This window comes from Anoplopoma fimbria, chromosome 18 (genome assembly GCF_027596085.1).
Source record: "Anoplopoma fimbria isolate UVic2021 breed Golden Eagle Sablefish chromosome 18, Afim_UVic_2022, whole genome shotgun sequence".
Lineage (NCBI taxonomy): Eukaryota > Metazoa > Chordata > Actinopteri > Perciformes > Anoplopomatidae > Anoplopoma > Anoplopoma fimbria.
This window is the reverse complement of record NC_072466.1, coordinates 20,931,644-20,951,597: the sequence shown is the minus strand read 5'-3', so window position 1 is coordinate 20,951,597 and position 19,954 is coordinate 20,931,644. Positions and strand designations below refer to the sequence as shown.

Sequence of the window (19,954 nt, the reverse complement as noted above, 5' to 3'; positions counted from 1 at the left end):
ATAAGCACATGAAGTTACAGATTCACACCGAATAAAGAAGCTGTTAGGAGTGTCATATTCTCACACACACAGATCCAACCTCTCTTGGACTTCACAAGTCGTGCTGTGAAGAGACAACAAAAGAGACACTGTGCTGCAGCGTGCACATGATAATCACACTGCATTTTTTCCGCACAGCCTCCGGCAAGCTGTCGACTATATTCAAATCATAGCATTCATTCCTCATCCTGCACTGCTCATGTATGCATGCATACGAGTGACAGTGGGAATACAGTTCCTACAGTCTCATCTTTGGTCCTGCAGAGATTATTAATCTTATATTGTGTCCGTTGATGACTTTCATGCAGTTGTGATTGAATCTGGAGTTTAAGTAGGACGTTGAACCAGAAGGGGGCAGTGCTGGTTTACATTCCATTTCACGAACAAGGATATAAAAGTGCTGAAATGATGTCATGTTGGTACATGTGCCGCCGCAGTCCACCCCTTTTTTTCTAGAACAACCATGACCTGCGGCTACGACAAGTTCCTCAGCAGACTGCCTCTCCTTTATCTCCAGCAGAGCTCTGGTTATGCTTCCCTCAGGTACCAGCTAACCACTAACACAGCCACTTCTATCCAAGGACCTCTACAGGGAGCCTTTCTGCAGACCATGGGACCATACAGGTCCAGATACAGCTAATATAATTATTGGTTGTCTATGTCTTTTAATGAGATGAAGTATAGAAAGTGTGTAACGGAGAAAAACATCTTCATTTTCAAGCTTTTGTAAAACGTCTTAAGGAACACACATTTGGATTTGATTAATTTGTCTTTTCCTTCACAACACCAGAGAAAAGAATGTATGGCTTGAGTCATAGGAGTTGTGTGTGCACAATTAACATAGCTAGAGAGCATATTAGTTTGAGAACACTGGGGAGTGCCTGTGATTGCAGTGATGTCACTCTAAATGTAGCAGCATTGCATTCTGGTATGCAAAACGCTACTGTTCAGGAGAGAGAAGTGATTCAGAACAACACTTTGACCAAAACAGATCAGTCTCCAGATCTAGTAAGAGTAGGCGATACAAAAAATGAAGTTGCCACGGCAGCTTAGAATCCTTTTTACAAAAAAATTGACCAGAATTTTAAGCAAGTTAAACGTGCCAATGTGTATGCAGACACAAGCTACGATTCTATCCTGTGACAATAAACCAAACTATTAACCCCCCCGAGGTAAACAAACCAGCTCCACCAGCAGCTTTCTCCATTTCTTGTTTCTCAAGAAGCCAAAGTGGATATGAAACAAACATGAGCTCCAAAAAGCTGACATATAGAAGAAACAATGCAGCGCTGATAGTGACATCATGAGAGTTCGACTAAAACCCTGTCAACCTCTTCATGGTATTATGATAAATATGCAGAAACATGATACAAACACACATCTGTGCATATGTAAAGGTTCCTGCTCTCCTCATCTTCTCCTGTGTATTAACTTGAGGTGATGCGATATGATTTATTGCCATTATAACTATTCTGTCTAGCAGGAGCAAAGACCCCGAGTACAGATTTTTTGTGATTGATATTGTCCCATGCAAAGGAAAAAACAGATGCTACTAATGACATTAACAATGGCTCAGTTCAATTAAGTAGTCTGCCAACAGTGAGTCATCATGAACAGTATCAGGAACCCGGAGTTAGCTCAACTGGCATGAAATGTCAGGATTAATGTTTTACAGTAGACAGACAAAGTCTAAAACAGGTCTTAAACTTTCAGAAAGGTAGTAAAATGCTAAATAAATTTCACAAAAATGTTCACAACCTGCATATTTTGGTTTTCTTCTTTTCTTTTTCTTGTTTTATGACTATTTAGATGATAATTTTTTGTTAATATTGTCTCTGAAAGCATGAAATCACATCAAATCCCCTCAGTAACTAGAAGGTCCACTCAGTAGAGTGCCCCTTTCGGACAGGTGTGTCTGCAACGACCACTGTTATAATGTTTGATTGAATGATTATAAACCACAGTTGGCTAACCACCGTCTACAATGCTAGAGTATCAGACGTCAAAAATATTATGCAGTTTGATGCAGCAGAATGCGAGATTAGACATACATACACATATACACCATTCCTCACGCACACACACAGGTCCATCTGACAGCTCAACGTACAAAGCATGAGAGCGTGCAGAGACAAATCAAAGTTAACTTCATTTGGGATTTATGTAATGTAATCTTGTTTCATTCAATAGTTTCAATGGTACAGTTCAAGAATCCTAGTTCAGTGGACCTGCATCATCGTACAAGCAAAAGGATTAGCCTCTCCCAATCATAAACACTCTCAGCCAAGGTGATGAGCAGCACAATACATATATAAGCTTTACAGAACCATAAACCCCTCTGTTACATGACACCGTCTGGTCTTCAGGCTTCTTCTCCCTCAAACCAGACAGGGAAGGAGAAACTACGCTGGGAATTTTCTCGTCTGCTCGGTTCCTCTTTCACAACCACTTATCTATACGGCCTGGACTGAAAGTGTGGAAACTTTTAAATTTTCCCGTTGCTATACCATCAGCTGACGTGGGTTAAATTAACAGTACAGTAGTACATGTAGTTTACCATGTAAAGGGATGTTTTTTTGTGAAGAATTTGCTGAGGGTGCAGACCATTTATAATAAACTAAAAAAGGTGAAAATCCCTCCAGTGCTCCAAATAGTGTTAAAGCAAACGTCACATGTGTGAAGGGGGAACTTCCTGGTTTTGAGCTGCCATTCCATTTTTGTACTTAAGTGCCACAAATTGCCTTCAGCGAGGCAAACTGTCCTCCTTTAACCTTAATTTAAACATGTCTTGTTTCAAAAAATGTGTTTGTGACACCCTGCAGCAGTCGCCAGGCTATTTGTGCTTTACAATTAAAACAAAACTAGAAGCACCCAAACCAGGGCCACGTTTAAATTGCCCTTCCTGCTCTGTGAAACAACCTCTGTTACAAACTAAATGATTTGTAGAGTAGTGAATTCATTTAACATTTTGTTTTACTACAAGGTTTAATATTTGGCTTTTATGTGGAAAGTGGGGGGGAAAAAAGCCTGAGAAATAGAATTATGAGATGTCAACAGCACTCTCACATCTAGTATCATTGTGTTTGTGCTATTAACTTTCTACAAACAACAGGGACAGAGCAGCATCCAAATGATCAAACGCCAGAAAATAGGATCCATTTCAAAATCAGTGGGATCCATTTCTTCATGCAGGTACTTGATTTAAGGTCAACGTTGTTTTGTGAACAGTCCTCAGTTGTAAAAAAGGAACCACAACGAGCACACAGGTTCAAATCCTGCCACTGAATATCATGCTGCTCCAACCATCGACGGTTGGTAGGTGTAACATGAAGAAACGCAGCAATGCGCACACAAATGTGTTAACGAAGAAGACCACAAATTAGTGAACATGGACTTTCTTGTATTAGTTTACCAGCATACTCAGACAAAGACAAACCAAACCTACGTGTTGGTAGCAGAAGCGTTTGGCATCAGTAGTGTAGTGTTTATCAAATACAGATTATGAAAGTAATTTCACTAACATTGAGACCGTTAAAGACTATTTTGATTTTTGCTCTTTCCACATATAAAAAGGGTAATCTAACAGTCTTTTGAATAAACATTTGTTAGGACAGCCCTGAGGATCAACAGTTCAACAGCCTCCCACGGAGAAAGTTTCTATCTTATACAACAAGTTCAGGCTGATCCGCGCTGTCGTCGTCTAAACCACAGCACTGTTGCTGGGCTGATGTGTGGTCTTACTCAAACATGACTACACTAGTCCAGTGTGTGTGTGTGTGTGTGTGTGCAAATCATATCACCTTCTCTGGTGGAGGAGCTCGGGTTGCTGTCTATATCATCCACTTTCTCTTCGTCTCTGAAACAAGAAAAAGTAAGGAATTTGTGTTAAAAATCAATCCAGACTAAGCAAATAGAAATAGTTCTGGAAAGACTAACAATCTCACAGACAGCATGTTAAAAACATATCTGTCTACATCCATGTGCGTGTCACATTTGTGCATCAGACAGGTACATATCGACCCCCCCCCCCACCCCCACACACACACACACACTTTAAACAACTTCCCCTTTCCTCCTGTCGCGTGCTACCAGCACAACAGAGACAGCCCTCCCCATCACAAAACACACTGTGAATTATTCAACAGTGACAACTACACCCTTGTCTGTTATGAGCAGAATAAAGCTGATGAAGGCTCCGTGTGCTGCATGTTCATTGGAGTATTAAATGTCCTGAGACGAGCTGCAGCTGCTCATGGTCACTCGGACACACTGTACTGTAACTCCTTCCAGACAGAGCAGAAAAGAGAGAAATAGATGGCTCTGTCACATTCTGACAAATAGGAGGGCAGTGCACGTCCAATGTGAAGATCCCAGCTGAGCCGAGGAAGAATTATCTGAATCTTTAAATACATAGCTGAGTAAAAGTTACAACTCTTTATCAACAAAAATTTAAGCAGTAGTTTAAATTTTTGCCAAACGGCGGCGCACGTCCATGCTGCGGCCGGTAGCTCCCATACATTTCGCTACATTTTTGTCTTTATATGTTGTTGTTTTTTGTGTTTATTGCTAATGGCATATGACAGAATACAGTCATCAACATCAGAATAGGAAGCATAGGGATAAAGTGCAGCAGACTTTGAGACGATCACAGGCCATGACCACCCACCGGCCAGACCTGCCAGACCAAACTGCCCCAGGGAGAGCCAAGATGGAAGCTAAGCTAACCCAGCGAGGACCCGGAGCTACTCCACTACCCAGCATGCTCCTGGCTGTATTAGCCTGGACACAGAAAAATAAGATGGATGAAAGCAGCGGGAGCTCGGTGACTGTTGATCCATCGTTTATCCCACGTCATGATGCTTGAGGTTCAGTCAAAGTTGATGGACAATGTTTTTTTTCCTCATGTTACATTTTTAATGTGGAGATGTTGCCCATATAATCTGCCCAGTGAATTGTTTTTGTTGCTGTTGTTTACATTCGGTATTATGAAAATTCAAAAAACGCCCTACAGGAAGATATGTAAATATATGTAAATATAGCAGTAACACAGTTCGGTTGCTGCTTTTTTCCGACATCAAGATAGAAATAATTGTATACCTCCACAAAATGGTCACGTTGCCTTTTTTTAGTGCACAGAATACCAACGTTATAAGTTGCCATCTTCAGATGAAATAATGACAGAAGAACAAAGTATCATGTAAACGGCTGCTGACTGAGACAGCCTGTCACAGTAAATAGTCCTCATCAGTCTGTGACCCCCCATCCCTCTGGAGAACCTGCATGGCAACAGAGTGAAGGAAAAGGAGGTGGGATGCTTTGGATGGATGGATGGATGGATGGATGGATGGATGGATGGATGGAGGCCCACAAGGGACACTAGACACTCTCCTTATAAGGGCATGGTGGTGTGTGGTGCCTCCCCGTGGTCTGACACATGAGCAGAATTCATCTCAGCATTAGGCTAGGTCTTCACACACACTTGCCAAAACACCATGTGGACAGCACAGACTGAGCGCTGATGGAACAGACACTTCACCATCACACCCACTTTAATCATTACACGTCCAACTTCTCTCTTTTCCGCACGGCAACTTCTTTACTCGCTTTCCCTTCTTCCCTTTTTCTTCCCATCTCGCTTTCTTTCTCCCTTTCACTTCTCTGCCTCCTCTTTCAGTTACACATAGCTGGATTGTCTGTTTCTCCTTTGCCAGCAAGACAAACAGTTGTCAACTCATTTACACTGAATTTGATGAATTAAATTATCCAGCAAGTCCATTTACAAAATCAGCCAGCAGACTTTGTTCCAGATTAAAGAAGTAGCCATTAGCCAGACGGTCATCCATTCAGCCCCTCAATGACCTAGCATTTCAGCAAACTAGCCACACATGTATCCAGGCAGTAAGCAGATGAGTCAGTCAGTCAGTAAATCTGTCAATCAACCTGGCAGGTGGTGGAGCCAGACAAGAGGAGAGAGACTCTTAAAAAATAAACATGTTATTCAGGAAACATCAATTGAGAGCCAGAATGGAATTTTCCAGTGACCCCACAGGAATAACACGCATAATAATAATAACAATAAAACGGGCCCATCCTGAACCATATGATTGTAGTAAGGTTGTGCATGGGCAAAAAAAATAATAATTTCAACCAGGTTATTTCCTCACCTCATATATCAGGCCAGTTCTCACTTATTGTCTGCCTGAAGTGTTCTTTGCCCTCAAGGAAAATGTTGACCATTGAAGAACATCAGTGTTTTCATCACTCAAATGATTAGAGGATAATTGTGAAAAGGTAACATTGCTATTACATTTCAGTGTTATCATCCAATTGGCAGCCAGGTTCTGAAGGATCTAACTTTGGTGCCTCTACCTAATCTTAAAAGTATTGACAACTTGATCTTGCACTCAATAAACAAACTCACATTTATGCTCTAGCAACAGCATTCAGTGTTTTAGTGCACATTGTCTTCTTTGTGGACACTATGATGGCAGTTTCAGATTTTGTGTCAAACACTCATGCTGCAAGGCTGTGTCTAAAGCTATCCGTTTCCATGGTGACAGCAGAGAAGTCCGTTAAAAACAGGGGAAGCATGTGAATACGACAGAGTGAAACCCTGGGACACACACACACACACACACACACACACACACACACACACACACACACACACACACACACACACACACACACACACACACACACACACACACACACACACACACACACACACACACACACACACACACACACACACACACACACACACACACACTTTGTTCTTCAACGGTTTAGAAAAAAAGGGAAGATGAGTGATGAAAGCTGCTGTCACTTCTGGTTGAGTGGCTGGCAAGAAGGATGCCAAACCTGCTGAGAGGGAGAGTGACAGACTGCAGGCGTGTGATGGAGACAAGAAGGAAAAGACAGAAATAATCCGAAAAGGGAAATGGCAGGGGGAGAAGAAAACAAAATACCCCTGAAAAAAAAGGAGCTGAGCATCCAAACAGAATCTAAAGAAAGAGAGCATCATTATGGTGACAGTGCCTCTGTGTTGCTGAAGGGAATGAACTGTGACTAGAAAAAGTAAAATGACTTAAGTGGCGCAAAAGTAGATCTAAAGTGGATCTATTTGACACTACTTGACTGTGACCGTGCTCAGCAAATGTCCCACTCCAATGGTCTGTAGCTGAAGTTTACACAAGAAGACCAAAGACTCCATATCCCACAGTACACTGGGTTCAATGGACCATAGCAGTGAACATTCACGAGCCCGTCTTATCTGGCTCTCATATCAGCTGTGCTTTCACAGTGTTTACATGCCCAACATTAGCCTCAAGCCACTGAGTGCACAATTAATCAGAAAGAACATATTATACAATCTAATGCAAATTTGTCCAACACAGTTGGAAGTGTGGCTATCTTAAAGCCAAAACGACAGTATGTAAACGTAACATATTTGATGCTTTCTTTACGTGGTGAGTGTGTATCCGGTGAGCTGCTGACATTACTTTGTAGATGTTACTGGGAAATATGCTGAGTGCCAGGCACATTTAATTGAATTGCCATTCAACCTGAAATGACTCACCTACGTGGTTTACGGTAGCAACCGGAATTACTGGGAAATGACTCTCCCTCGCGCGTCTCAGTCTCCATACCGATGTCCACCCAGCACAGGAAACTGCATTAGCAAACAGTGATTACTGCTGGGCCATACTAACACAACCTTCCCACTATTTTCATGAGATCATTTTCCAAGACATTTTTCTGTGATGATCCAGCTGCTGTGACAGACGGGGATTGCACCATACATTCAGTGTAGAGGTCTGATTTTAAAGATGTGCAGTCTACGGCTGTAACTTATCTATAGTCAAGCTAGACTTGACAAAGTTTACTACAAAACAAGAAACCGAGTGGCTGCCAAACCGGTACTTCCTAATTGACGCGTCACTTTTGTGTAGCATATCAGTTGAATACCTTGCATACCAAACGTCCGTGACGGTCCAAAACTGTGTGCCCCGACCTTTAAACAACACACCTGCTTGGTGATTACTGATTGACCTATTTAAATTGCCTCGCACTCCACGTACCAGCTACTGTGCAAAAGGGGAATTATCACAAATATTACGTGAACAATTATTACTTTATGTACAGACACAATACAAAAATGGCTCCAACATCTATGAATCTAGAATAATATAATAATAAAAAGCTACAACAGTTACCGGGCAGCAGGGACCAATATGGACATTTGGAGGTGGTGAGGTCCATAAACAATCACATTAATATAATCCTGACCATAACTTAGCCCTTTCAGATGGCAGATAGCCTAGTAGTTCTCAGCTAAATGAAAATAGGAGAATGTTGAAATATTTTACCAGGCCATTTCACTTTTTCTGCCGTCTTCCATTTGTTTTCAATGTTGAGTATGAACCCTGTGACACGGGGGAAAACACCTTACAGCTTATGTGCTTCACACAACTATGAACTGGTCTAAAAAAATGACCAACACCTCTGACAACAAAAAAGGAAAAAAACCACTGGATTCTACTGCAGGGCTATTGGAGTGGATAGAACGATTTCACATATTATCACTGCGGGCATCAGTAAGTGTAAGAGTGAAGAAACATCCTGTGTATTGTCGCTTGCAGGGATGGGAGAGTGATGAGCACAGAGATACAAAGAGACAAAGTCAGTCAGAGAGGATTTGTCAAGGTCTACAGCAGAAGTGACTTTGTCCACATGACTGTACTCAGAAAAGTGGCTCCAAGAAAAGACAAGAGTCAAGGCCCCACTGGAAATACAATGCTTACATACAAAAATCAACCAAACAAAACTCTGGTTCTTGTCTTTAAGATGCATACTGCTGACCTAAAGTCTTTTGTTTGCAGTCTGTCAAAATGTGTTCCTTGTCCCGAGGGGAGGAACAGGCCGTGACCCACTTTGGATGAGGACCCATTGTTTTTTCTTAGTGCTACATTCAAGGTTCTGCAATCAAAATAAGTCATAATTCAGATTTGGCCTGGGCTGCAAATATGAGAAGCATCATTTAGTGCAGAGGGTTAGAGAGAAAACAGAGCCCTCTGGTCATGGAGGGACAACAGCTATGTTTGAGCTCATTACAGTCATCATTGGGTTTGTTTGGTCTTGAATCTCACTTATCTTAAATCAACCATCAGGTAACATTGCTAGTTGCTAAGTTTTCTCATTGACTACACACCACAAAATACAACCATGTTCAACTCCTAGGTGTGCAAAAATAGATTTAATAAATAGTTTAAGATAGACATTATAGAAATTTGCAAGGGATTTTCTCCCATTGGATACTTTTAAAATACTATAGAAAAAGAAAATGTGGCTGTGGGTGGTATTAAATACTGCTATTCGCATTCAAAATACACATTCATTAACATCTCATTCCGTTTCAATAACTACCCAGTGCTTTGGATTAGAATGTTCAATATAAAAAAATATATTTTATACTATTTTTTTGTACTTTATTGCAGAAAATGAATTATCAAAATATTGTCACTGGATCCATCCATAATAAACTTACAATAAAGTACTCTGTTGTTTTTGAGGGCATTTATCACTCATGTATCCTAATTCAGGGCTCAAGCTTTTTCATCCACACGGCCTACTTATGCAATGGATGTGCAGTTTCCACATTAGCTTTGACTTTTTGTGATTTTGTGGAGATGTTTCTTTCTGTCGTTTGCGTAAAACGAGCTTTCACAGTCAGATCAGCTGCTGCTTCTCCATTACATCCTCCGTAAAACTGGCGATAGGAGACCTTGGCACTAACCCTGGATGGCGTGACAGATGTTGATGTTCACAGACATCCAGGATTGAACCTGTAAATCAATTATTTACATGGATGAGCATTATCTCCACCACTGGAAAATGCACATTTACAATACTGCTCCAGGTCACGCAACGGGAGTTGATGTGCAAATTTGTGAGTGAGTAAAGAGTAAGCAGACATGGATGGGACTAGGGCAGGGAAATATATCTATATAACATAGTTATTGTGGTACGAGCTAGATTTAGTCTTAGATTTTGTATAACGTACTATGGCATATGAACTGTCTAATCCTGGTTTTAAAGGCTGCATTAAAGTAAAGTGATGTCATTTTACTGAACTTACCAGACTGTTCCAGTTGTGCTATTATTTGCCTTAGTCATTAAATCCACATTACTGATGATTATTTATCAAAAATCTCATGTAAACATTCTGTTTAGCACCAATGGTTAAGCCTACAAAAAAATGATTAATGAGGAATTTGGTAAAAAATATTGTGACATTTGATTTTCTTCATATTGCCCAGCTCTAGATGACACCCCACTTGGCTTTCATTTTAAATGCAACTAGATACATGTGTTTGTGTGTTTCAATGTGGAGACATGCTGTCTAAGAGGGCAAAAGTCTGTCCTCTACTGCAGTGTGAAAAGCGAAGGATGGGAGTGACTGGGGAATTGCGGGGGGGGGGAGAGACACATGTGGCTCAGGACGATCTGCCTCCTGCAGACGTCCTCTAAGGGTTCAAACCAGGGTTAACACTCAATGGAGGTTCAATGGGCTGGAAGACTGCAACCCTCCCGTGAGTAAATTAATGTGCGTGCATGCTTGTGACAACTCTGGGGCAGCTTTCTTCCATTCTGCATGGCAACAGCTGATGAATGGATGAGGGATTAAGAACCTACCAGTGAGCTTTGGGTTTAGGGAGTTTGGGGGGTGGGGGGTGGAGGGTAAACGGGGACATCACTAACACTTTAGCTTTATTCTTTTAACAGCGTTGTATGGTAGCAACTGCCTACATTCACTTTGTATTGATTTTAAAACATCAAAAACTACTGTGACATAGATTCAGCTAACCCTCAAAAGATCAACAAATGCAAAACAGGAAATAGCTAGAATTCACACTACACCACACTCACACCTTTCATTCAGAACTGGTACTCAGTTGAACAGGAAGTGCATCGGTCTACTCGCCCCCTGTAAACCAAAAAGAAAGAAAAGAAAAACTCAAGTGTGGGAACTGATTCAGGTTCCTTTTTTCTCCTGCAGGTAGAGCTTCATGTGTGCTACTGCGATCACATTATGACTTCATTTTTGCAAAGCTTGTAAAACAGTACAGTTCCTCTTCACTAAACAATTCTAGAATGTAAGCTGTAGTTGAGTCTGTAGTTAAGTGCGAAGATGTAGAATTTCTGGTATAAAATGATGAAAGTTGAGGTATTATGTATAATCCAGGCTAAAAATTCCAAACAACATAATCACTATTTATAGCTTATAGCCTAATTTCCTATGGTGTCATAAATGAGGACAATAGTTCTAAAAGTGCATTACTACAAATACTTAAACTACTAATGCCACAAAAAAATGGTATAATATTTTAATGAAATTACAATCATTTATTTCTTAATCATTTCAATTGTGTGTTTCTATGCAAATAACCACTATAGTATAGAAGAATATAACAAGATCAAAGGATTTCTGACAAGTACGTTTGGCTATTGGGCAAGTAAAACAACTCTATTTTCAGTAGCTGAAAACGCTTAATGAGAAAAGAGAGACAAGAGAGAGAGCGCTGTGGCCGAACGTGCTAATGAGTAAATAAGGAGAGAGAGCAGCGAAAGCAAGAACAAAGCTCTAAATCAGAGAAATATAACTTAATATGCTGATTGAATAAATGCAGGTGAAGCAAACGCTTCATCCTGTTTGCTCAGCACTGCTGTGTTGTGGCCTACCTGCTCTGCATGCATATGTGTGTGTGTGTGTACACATACACATTTGCGACACACAGAGAGAGAGAGAGCAGAGGGTGCAGTGATGTGACCTTGTCGAGAGAGAGTTTTGATAAAGTCAGAGAGAGAGAGAGAGAGAGAGAGAGAGAGAGAGCTCTGTTATTGAGAGAGAGAGAGAGAGACCCCCCCCCAGAAGAGAGAGAAAACAACAGGGAAAAGTAAGGAGAGGGAGAAATCCAGACAGAGGTGATACAGACACTGACACACACTTGTCTTGGGTACGTTTTGATAAAGTCCCGACCTCACCTGAGCTCTGTTATTGGCTGAGAGCTTCAAAAATTGGAAAATGCTACCTCTTATAAAATACAGGAAGAAATAACCAAATCCCAAAATGTTTTATTTGTCCTTAATTTATGCAGGGGACCACTTCATTTATGATTAACCTATTTAGCTTGTTTGATTGTTTTTCACAAAAAAAAGATGTTTAGTACAAAACAATTTGTGTCCCATGCAATAAAAATGTTGTTTCTCACCAAAACATACAAAAAGAGAAATTGATTACTGTAAGCAAGTAGTTTTAAGCATATTCTGATGACTATCGAGATATATCAATTATATAATCAATTATTTAGGCCAGGATAATGGTGACATGAAATTTTGATGCCTACTCAGGAGGCTATTAGGGTCAAATGTAATAAGGCAAGTCAACTTCCTCTCCTGTATCTTGGTGCAAACATTTCAAACAGCCATGCTTATTAAACATTAAACCTGTAACACGCTGGATCAGAAAAGACAGCCTTCTCAGTTTTGACCCTGTATGGCACATTCCCAGGAGTCAGAGCAAACCCAGTTGTTAATGTAAGGAACCAAGAACTGCAAATAAAAGATAAAACACATTTTATATAGGCTTGTAGTGCTGGTCAAACAGTGAATCCCAGACGGAGGAAAAGGACCACCAGCCAAATGCTTCTACATTTTGGCTGAGTCTGGGAGTTTGTCCACCAGCTACTTTGGCGAGGAACCAGATAATGAGCTCTGGAAATGCCAATGTAGCTCAGGATCCGGTGAAAAAAAAAAAGAAAAAATCACAGTAATAAGGGAATGAAGTGGATTCAGTATCCAGTTCACAAAATAAGTTATGTTAAGACTGGATTTGAGGCAAATGCTCGATTTTGGAACAACAGAATCCAGTCTTAGAAAAAAAAGAAAAAGGAAAAGCTTTAGCGAAGCTATGCAGTTTGAAAGCAACTAGCAATCACCACAACTGACTGTGATAGGCTAATACATCAGTCAATCAAGCAAACATGTCTCAGTACTTTCTGTGTATCAAATCAGCATTTTCTCCCCTCTCCTTATTAAAAGGTGTAAAAGGTACACATATTGGTCATAAGCTGTTTGGACTTTCTGTGTGGTATGCCTTAATAAACCAAGCAAGCACAAATGAATACTACTTAATTAGAGCGAAAGGCACCTTTAGCAGTCAGTTGTTGGCCGTTATCTAAAACATGCCATTCAGATTACCCCTGCCTGTAAGGCTATAGGGGAGGTATATTCAGTACTGCGAATTCAGCCCACGGCAAAGCTATAATTAATGTTTTCTAGAGATGCACCATTTGAAATTTTCTTGGCCGATTCCGGTTTCCATTTAAAAGTCTGACCTGCTGACAACGATTTCTGCCAATTCTGAAGATCTATGATTGATAGCCAGACTAGTTTTTATACACCACTGTGCAAAAAAACCTACATTTTACAAGATTACATTTGAACACATCATGATAAGGTTATAATCTAGCTCCGCTAAATACTTGATTTTACTCATTAGAGCTTGAATACATCATAATAATCTGTTATCGTTAGCTGTTAGTTCTGCTATAAGCAGGACCAGCTGGTCACTGCCATAACTCTGAGCACAATAGGAATGAATTACAATATAATAAAGGGTCTGATTAAGTTAGTTGTTTCAAATGTTTATTAAGGTTTTTCCTCCACAGCTTATTTTGGACTTGCAGTTGTGACATATTGCAGCTTTCTGTCTTCCTCATCCAAACTGAAGAACTTCCACACCGACCAGATGTTTGTTTGTTTGTTTGTTTGTTTGTTTGTTTGTTTGTTTGTTTGTTTGTTTGTTTGTTTGTTTGTGTGTGTGTGTGTGTGTGTGTGTGCCGAAAACTGTCCACTTTTGATGGGCAGCTGATCTAATGGTACATCTCTAATGTTTTCTACCATTGCAGATGCACAACCTTACTTTTGAGAGCATAGTGGGCTGATAATGAAATACTGAAATAATGCATCAAGTTCTATTTTAGTTTATTTATTGACATTGATGCAATGTTTAAGTGCCTTCTGCCTTTACTATTGCAGCGAGAATAACGGCCTATAAAAAGGAAAAAACATATTATCTTTCATTTACCAACTGTCAGAAACACATTGTACTGTGACCGCAAAAAGTGGTTGAACCCTGCTGTTTAATCCCTATATTTGTGTTTTCACACTGTTGACTGGATGCCTGATTCAAATAGCGTAATAATAGAGGTGAGGGCATTTCGACACACTGTTTTAACACTCCAACAGTTCCTTGGCCAGGGTGCACTCATCCAAACCTGTCACTGTGTGTGATCATGTGTGATTATGTTACAGTTAAACGAGTGAAACTGTTCTAGGACTAAAATGTCTGTGTACTAAGCCAGCACTTCTTATGTCTGTAAAGTCAACCCATTTCCTCTGTGAGGGACTTTGTATAAACCAAAGGAAACCAGAATCAACACCAATGACCCAAAATAACTTCTGTTTGGGAATCTCTAGGAAAATGACTGGCAAGCACCAACCGATTGTTTAACTAGTGTGCCTCTCACTGACTGTTTTTGTACAGACTGCTTCTGTACTCTTTTCATAAGCTATGTGGACTTGTTGGTGAGCATTTACACCGTAAACTACCCTAATAACGTTGGCAATGAATCTCTACACAAATGAGCCCTGACCTCCAGCTGAGTGCAGATCTACTTGTGTGGTGTTGACCTTTGGTCTGGTATAATCTGTGCCGGCCTCAGAGCCCGCTGAGTGCTGTTACTGTTCTACTCTAGAACGCTGTTTATCTTAAAACAATCATGAAAGAAGTACCAAGTGATGATTAGGGGTGTCTTGGTTAACCGATTTTACCATAATCGTGGTAACATAAGGTCAAAGGTTTCATAACCATAAGATTTGTTGCTAAGATATCTTTGTTGCCATGTGAAAAGCAAGCTTGTTTAAAGGAGACGTTTTCTCAGCAATATAAAATAGATATTATAGAGAGATTATGAGCATTTTAATTTCCTAACATTATTTTATAATCCATCATTAAAACTACTAATGAAAAGATTTTTTTAAATGATATCCCAAATCTATATCTAGACTTATTTCACTATATCTACATAATATTGTCATATTGCCCAACCATTGTCAATAGAATTTACTCTGATAACAATTGTTAACACAATTTCTTGCAGGAAAAGTAAAGCTTGGCAGCTACGCAGTATTGGTTCCATCATCTTGGGGAACTACAAACTAAGGATGTATGCACATAAAAAACTGTGTCGCACTTTGAAATCCAGTGATCACCAAGTGGCATATTGTCAAGCTCTGCTCAAGTTAAGCCCAAAGGCTACAGGCCCCTCAAAAACAAACATTCAAACACACCGGGCAGCCACTTTAAAAGACAACAACATTGGCCTTGGCATCCATTTTTAAAACCCTCGTGCTGTTTTGACTGGACAGGAAAACAGGCCTTCAGAATTGGGTTAGGGGAGCTGCGTCTCCTTAAGGTTCCATTCGCTGGAGCACATTGACAGCAGGCCGTATTGGGGGGTGGGTGGGGGGTGGGGGGTTTGAGCTCAGCTTCAGGGGAGGTTGGAAGAGTTTTGCCCTAATATGGACACAGGCTGGGGGGAGTGTGGGCTGGGTGGAGAAGGGGAAACCTGCACACCACCACCACAATGGCAGCCTTGCTTCCCTCTGCTGCACCATTGACACTCTTTATCCTTCCCTCTTACAGTCTACTTCACATACCAGCACAGGAGTCCACTGTTCTGGTCTGCTGGCCGTGCTCTAAACGCTCTACACACACACACTGAAGAACTCTTTAGCCGTCAGGACTCGTACATCAAGCACAGCTCACTTTTAAGTAGTCGCGTTGCCCTCTGAAACGCTGACACCAGAGCATATCTAACAGTCACACAGCACTGAGTCTAGTCTGTTCAGCTGCTGGCTCAGCTTGCCCTCTGGTTCAGTCAGCTGGGCCGGCTGCCTAGTTCTACACTTGCTCATTTACAGACTTGCCACTATCCCACTGCCACATCTGGCCTCTGGTGGAGAGAGAGACGGGGGGGCTTCTGTCAATGCTGAGAAAGAGAGAGTGGGATGGAGAGACGGACCGCTGAGAACAATACAAGGGGAAATCAAGGCAGAACGCAAGTAGGAAAGTTAAGGAGGGCGTTTGGTATTTGGGGAGGAGGAGGAGGAGGAGGAGGCAGAGAGGCTGTCTTGCTGCTAGCAGCCACTGCTGTGTCGAGTGGGACACCGGGCAGAGGAATTCCTCCCCATCTCTGCTCAATGCCACTTCTGTTCTGCCAAGCCCTGCATGTCGACAGCACAGCAGATACAAAGGGAGCCATGTCTGCGTGGGACCGAGTCCTGTGTGTAACTAGTGTTGCCGAGTATCAAGCGATCTGCGACACTAGCCTGGTGGAGGCAGCCAGGCTAGGCTTAGCTTGACCGTGGCAGCAATATGAATCTAACTAATCTACTCAAACAGATGTGACACTGCCATAAATATGACCTCAAAATAATCAGATCAACAAATTTGGCCTTTTTTGCTGATACATTAAGTTTGCTTTGATGTTTTTAGACGAAAGGTAATTTGATAAATTCATTTATCCAAAAGGTGGATCCATTCTTAAATTGGAAGGAGGTAAACTAGTCACTGAGCCGAGCAAATAGACAGTCAAGACAGATAAGAAGCAAATTTCATAAAATGTTGAACTATTCCTTTGATAGCCTGTTCAAGCTAAGTGAAACGATGAATTCATTTACCTGCATTTTCATTATCTGCATGATTAATAATGAGTATTTAGTTTTTTCTTGTCTAAAGTATCATACAAAACTCAAATTATTGAACCACAAAAAGAGTTGATACATGTCATTAATATTGTGATATTTGATTTGTGCAATTATCAAGAATTAAAGTGAACAACTTCTAGTGAACTACACTGAGGGTGACTTCCTCACTGAGGAGACGGCGCAGGTGCTCATCCAGGCTCTGGTCATCTCCCGCCTGGACTACTGCAACTCACTACTTGGCGGAGCCCCGGCGTCGGCCATCAGACCTCTGGAGCTTGTCCAGAAAGCTGCAGCATGTCTGGTGTTCAATCGCCCCAAGTTCTCTCACACAACTTCCCTTCTCCGTTCTCTACACAGAGCTCGCATCCAGTTTAAGACTCTGGTGCTAGCCTACAGGGCAGTGAAAGGAACAGCTCCTTCCTATCTCCAGGCCTTGGTCAAGCCCTACACCCCCGCCCGACCACTTCGCTCTGCTGCCTCGGGGCGATTGGTTGCCCCGTCGCTCAGAGGTCCCTCCGGCCGATCCACCCGGTCACAGCTTTTTTCTGTCCTGGCCCCTCAGTGGTGGAATGAACTCCCCACTGACGTCAGGACAGCAGAGTCGCTGCCCATCTTTAGGCGCAGGCTGAAAACTCACCTCTTCAAGAAGTACTACCCTGAGCCTTCCTCGTAGCACTTATTGCACTCGTATTAGTTGTTGCACTTACTGTATTCGTATCCGTTCGCTGCACTTATTGAATTCGTATTTGTTTACTGCACTTATCCTATTCGTAGTAGTTTGTAGCACTTACTATATTCGTATTAGTCTGTTGCAATTATTGTTTTCGTAGTAATTTGCCTCTGCACTATACTTTTGCTCTGGTTTATGCTTTAAGATGCTTGTTTAAGAAAGGAGATGCACTTATGACTTCTGGTGACTAGTAGTTCTCTTGAATACCTATGTTGAATACACTTCCTGTAAGTCGCTTTGGATAAAAGCGTCTGCTAAATGACTGTAATGTAATGTAATGTAATGTAATGTGCTTTCACACCTGACCCGTGGTCCAGTTAAAACAAACTCCGGTCCCTTTTCTCACTTAGTACGGTTTGTTTGGGCTGCTGTAAAAAAAGCTGTTAATTTAAATCCTCATATGGACCAAACAACCAAACCGAGAGCCCCTAAAAAAGGTTGTCACAGTGCGTTTTGTTTGAGGTGTGAGAGCAAACGGTCTACCCACAGCATTTAATGATGCTCTTATGATTTAAGTATCATATGATCACTGCTAATCACCTCACATTGGTGTAGCAGACCATACTTGACCTTTACAGGCCATGCCTTTGGTTTCTGTCACCAGACAAGTCTGCTGGCTTGACCGACGCCAAGATCGAGTTTACTCGCTCAGTTAGTCATGCAACATATCAGGCCCTCCTCACACTGCTTTCACTTTGGTACTTTACCTTGAGTCTGCATGCTGTAGATCTTATATCTGTCCCTGTAAAGTGAAAGTCTAGTTCAACGCTTACTCTTTTACACTCATACAGTACAAAGCACAAGCAGTACACAGTATCAGAGAAAAGGAACTCTGACTACTGAAAGTGATAACAGTGCAAAGATAACCCTTGCCCAATTGAAAAGTGACTCATTTCAGGAACAACTGGACATTTATATCTTATAGACTATGCAACACAAAGAAAATATCTATTTTTCTTTCAACAACCTCTGCAACCTCTAAATAAGGATGTCAATTTTCCAACAGTAACAATCAGCATTAATCATCACCATCCCAACACACAGTCTTCAGGATCAGAGTTTAGGCCATTACCTTGCAGCCCACACACACACACTAAATCAGTTTGGACACAGTCTGTGCCCTGCCCTGACCCAACTGCTGTTTGTCTTGTTCGCTCCGCTGGTTTTCTGTGCAGATGCGGCCTCCACACTAAAGCGAGACGGCTGTCCTCTTCAACATCCTGATTTTTCTGCTCTTACAGACTTGGCTTGTCATGAACAATAAACAGCTGTAAATCTTTGGATTCCTGCACCTGCTGAGATCAGTGAGAGTGCTGCTGAATTGAGAAAAAAAAAAAAAAAAGCCAGTCAAAGGCAGAGGCCAAGATCCTTCTGCCAGCTGTGGAAATGCAAAACAACAGGTGGCGTGGCAGCACACAGCCAGCTTTTCTAATATCTGTCAAGGTTAAATATTGTGTTTTATACATTCAGCTGGCGGTGCACTCTGGATCTGTGCGATCAATCTGGTTGAAAACTCACAGAGGCTGTCGGCGACCCACCTGGACCCCGTTTGGTCTTGCCATTTACATCCATCTATGTTTGATGCACTTGTTTGCAAGAGCACAGAGTCCTTTCAGATTGATGCATTTAACTTTGACATTATTTAAGTTACTTCTAAATGCTTGATGCTCCATGAATAATTGTTTCAAATAATAATTATCTCAATATCCACCAAAATAATTGTGATTATGATTTCTGCCAAAATGAAGCAGCCCTAGTGCACTCTGTGGCGTATATTTGTATCACAAATCTTTTTACATTCCAACTAGATATGCTTTCAAACTTACAGTTGTGGCAGTAGCGTCGTGCCAGAAAAAGAGAAGTGGCTTGCAGGTAATTTCACTTCTTAACCCATAAAGAATGACAGCAGAAATGCCACAACATTTACCGTTTGTTAAATGGCAGTCAACTCTGTAAACAGAAATATTAACCAAAGTTTCAGACTGGTAGTGCCTGTGCAGCATGAATATGATCACTACGTAATAGGTGACAAAGAGAGAAAGGATGGAACTGATTCAATCTGTGTAACTCTGTGTCTTGTAGTTTTATAACTTTCAACCAGCTTTGTACTGACATACGTTTTCTAAGGCTTTCCAATTTTCCAGTGGCCTAGAAAGCATGATGCTCTGGGCATTTGTGCATTAATAAACCAAAGCAAAGAAGCCGCTTGTTCAAAGTAGTTTGAATGAAATCGATGGGACAGATGGTGTGCATTTTAAATGACACAGCCGTACCACCACTCACGCCTCACAAACAACAGGTTACTTATCGGATATGATACAGCATGAGACCTTACAAGGGTAATAAATA

The 19,954-nt window shown here is 41.3% G+C and overlaps 1 protein-coding gene across 2 annotated transcripts in view; it reads right to left on the bottom strand.

Annotated features, from left to right (window-relative positions):
• fam49a (family with sequence similarity 49 member A) overlaps positions 1-19,954 on the bottom strand; it is a 37,109-nt gene that overhangs the window by 10,151 nt on the left and 7,004 nt on the right. For both annotated transcript variants that reach the window (XM_054618426.1, XM_054618427.1), the window contains exon 2: positions 3,840-3,895. The gene's annotated coding sequence lies outside the window, so the exon portion shown is untranslated. The remainder of the gene's footprint in view (positions 1-3,839; positions 3,896-19,954) is intronic.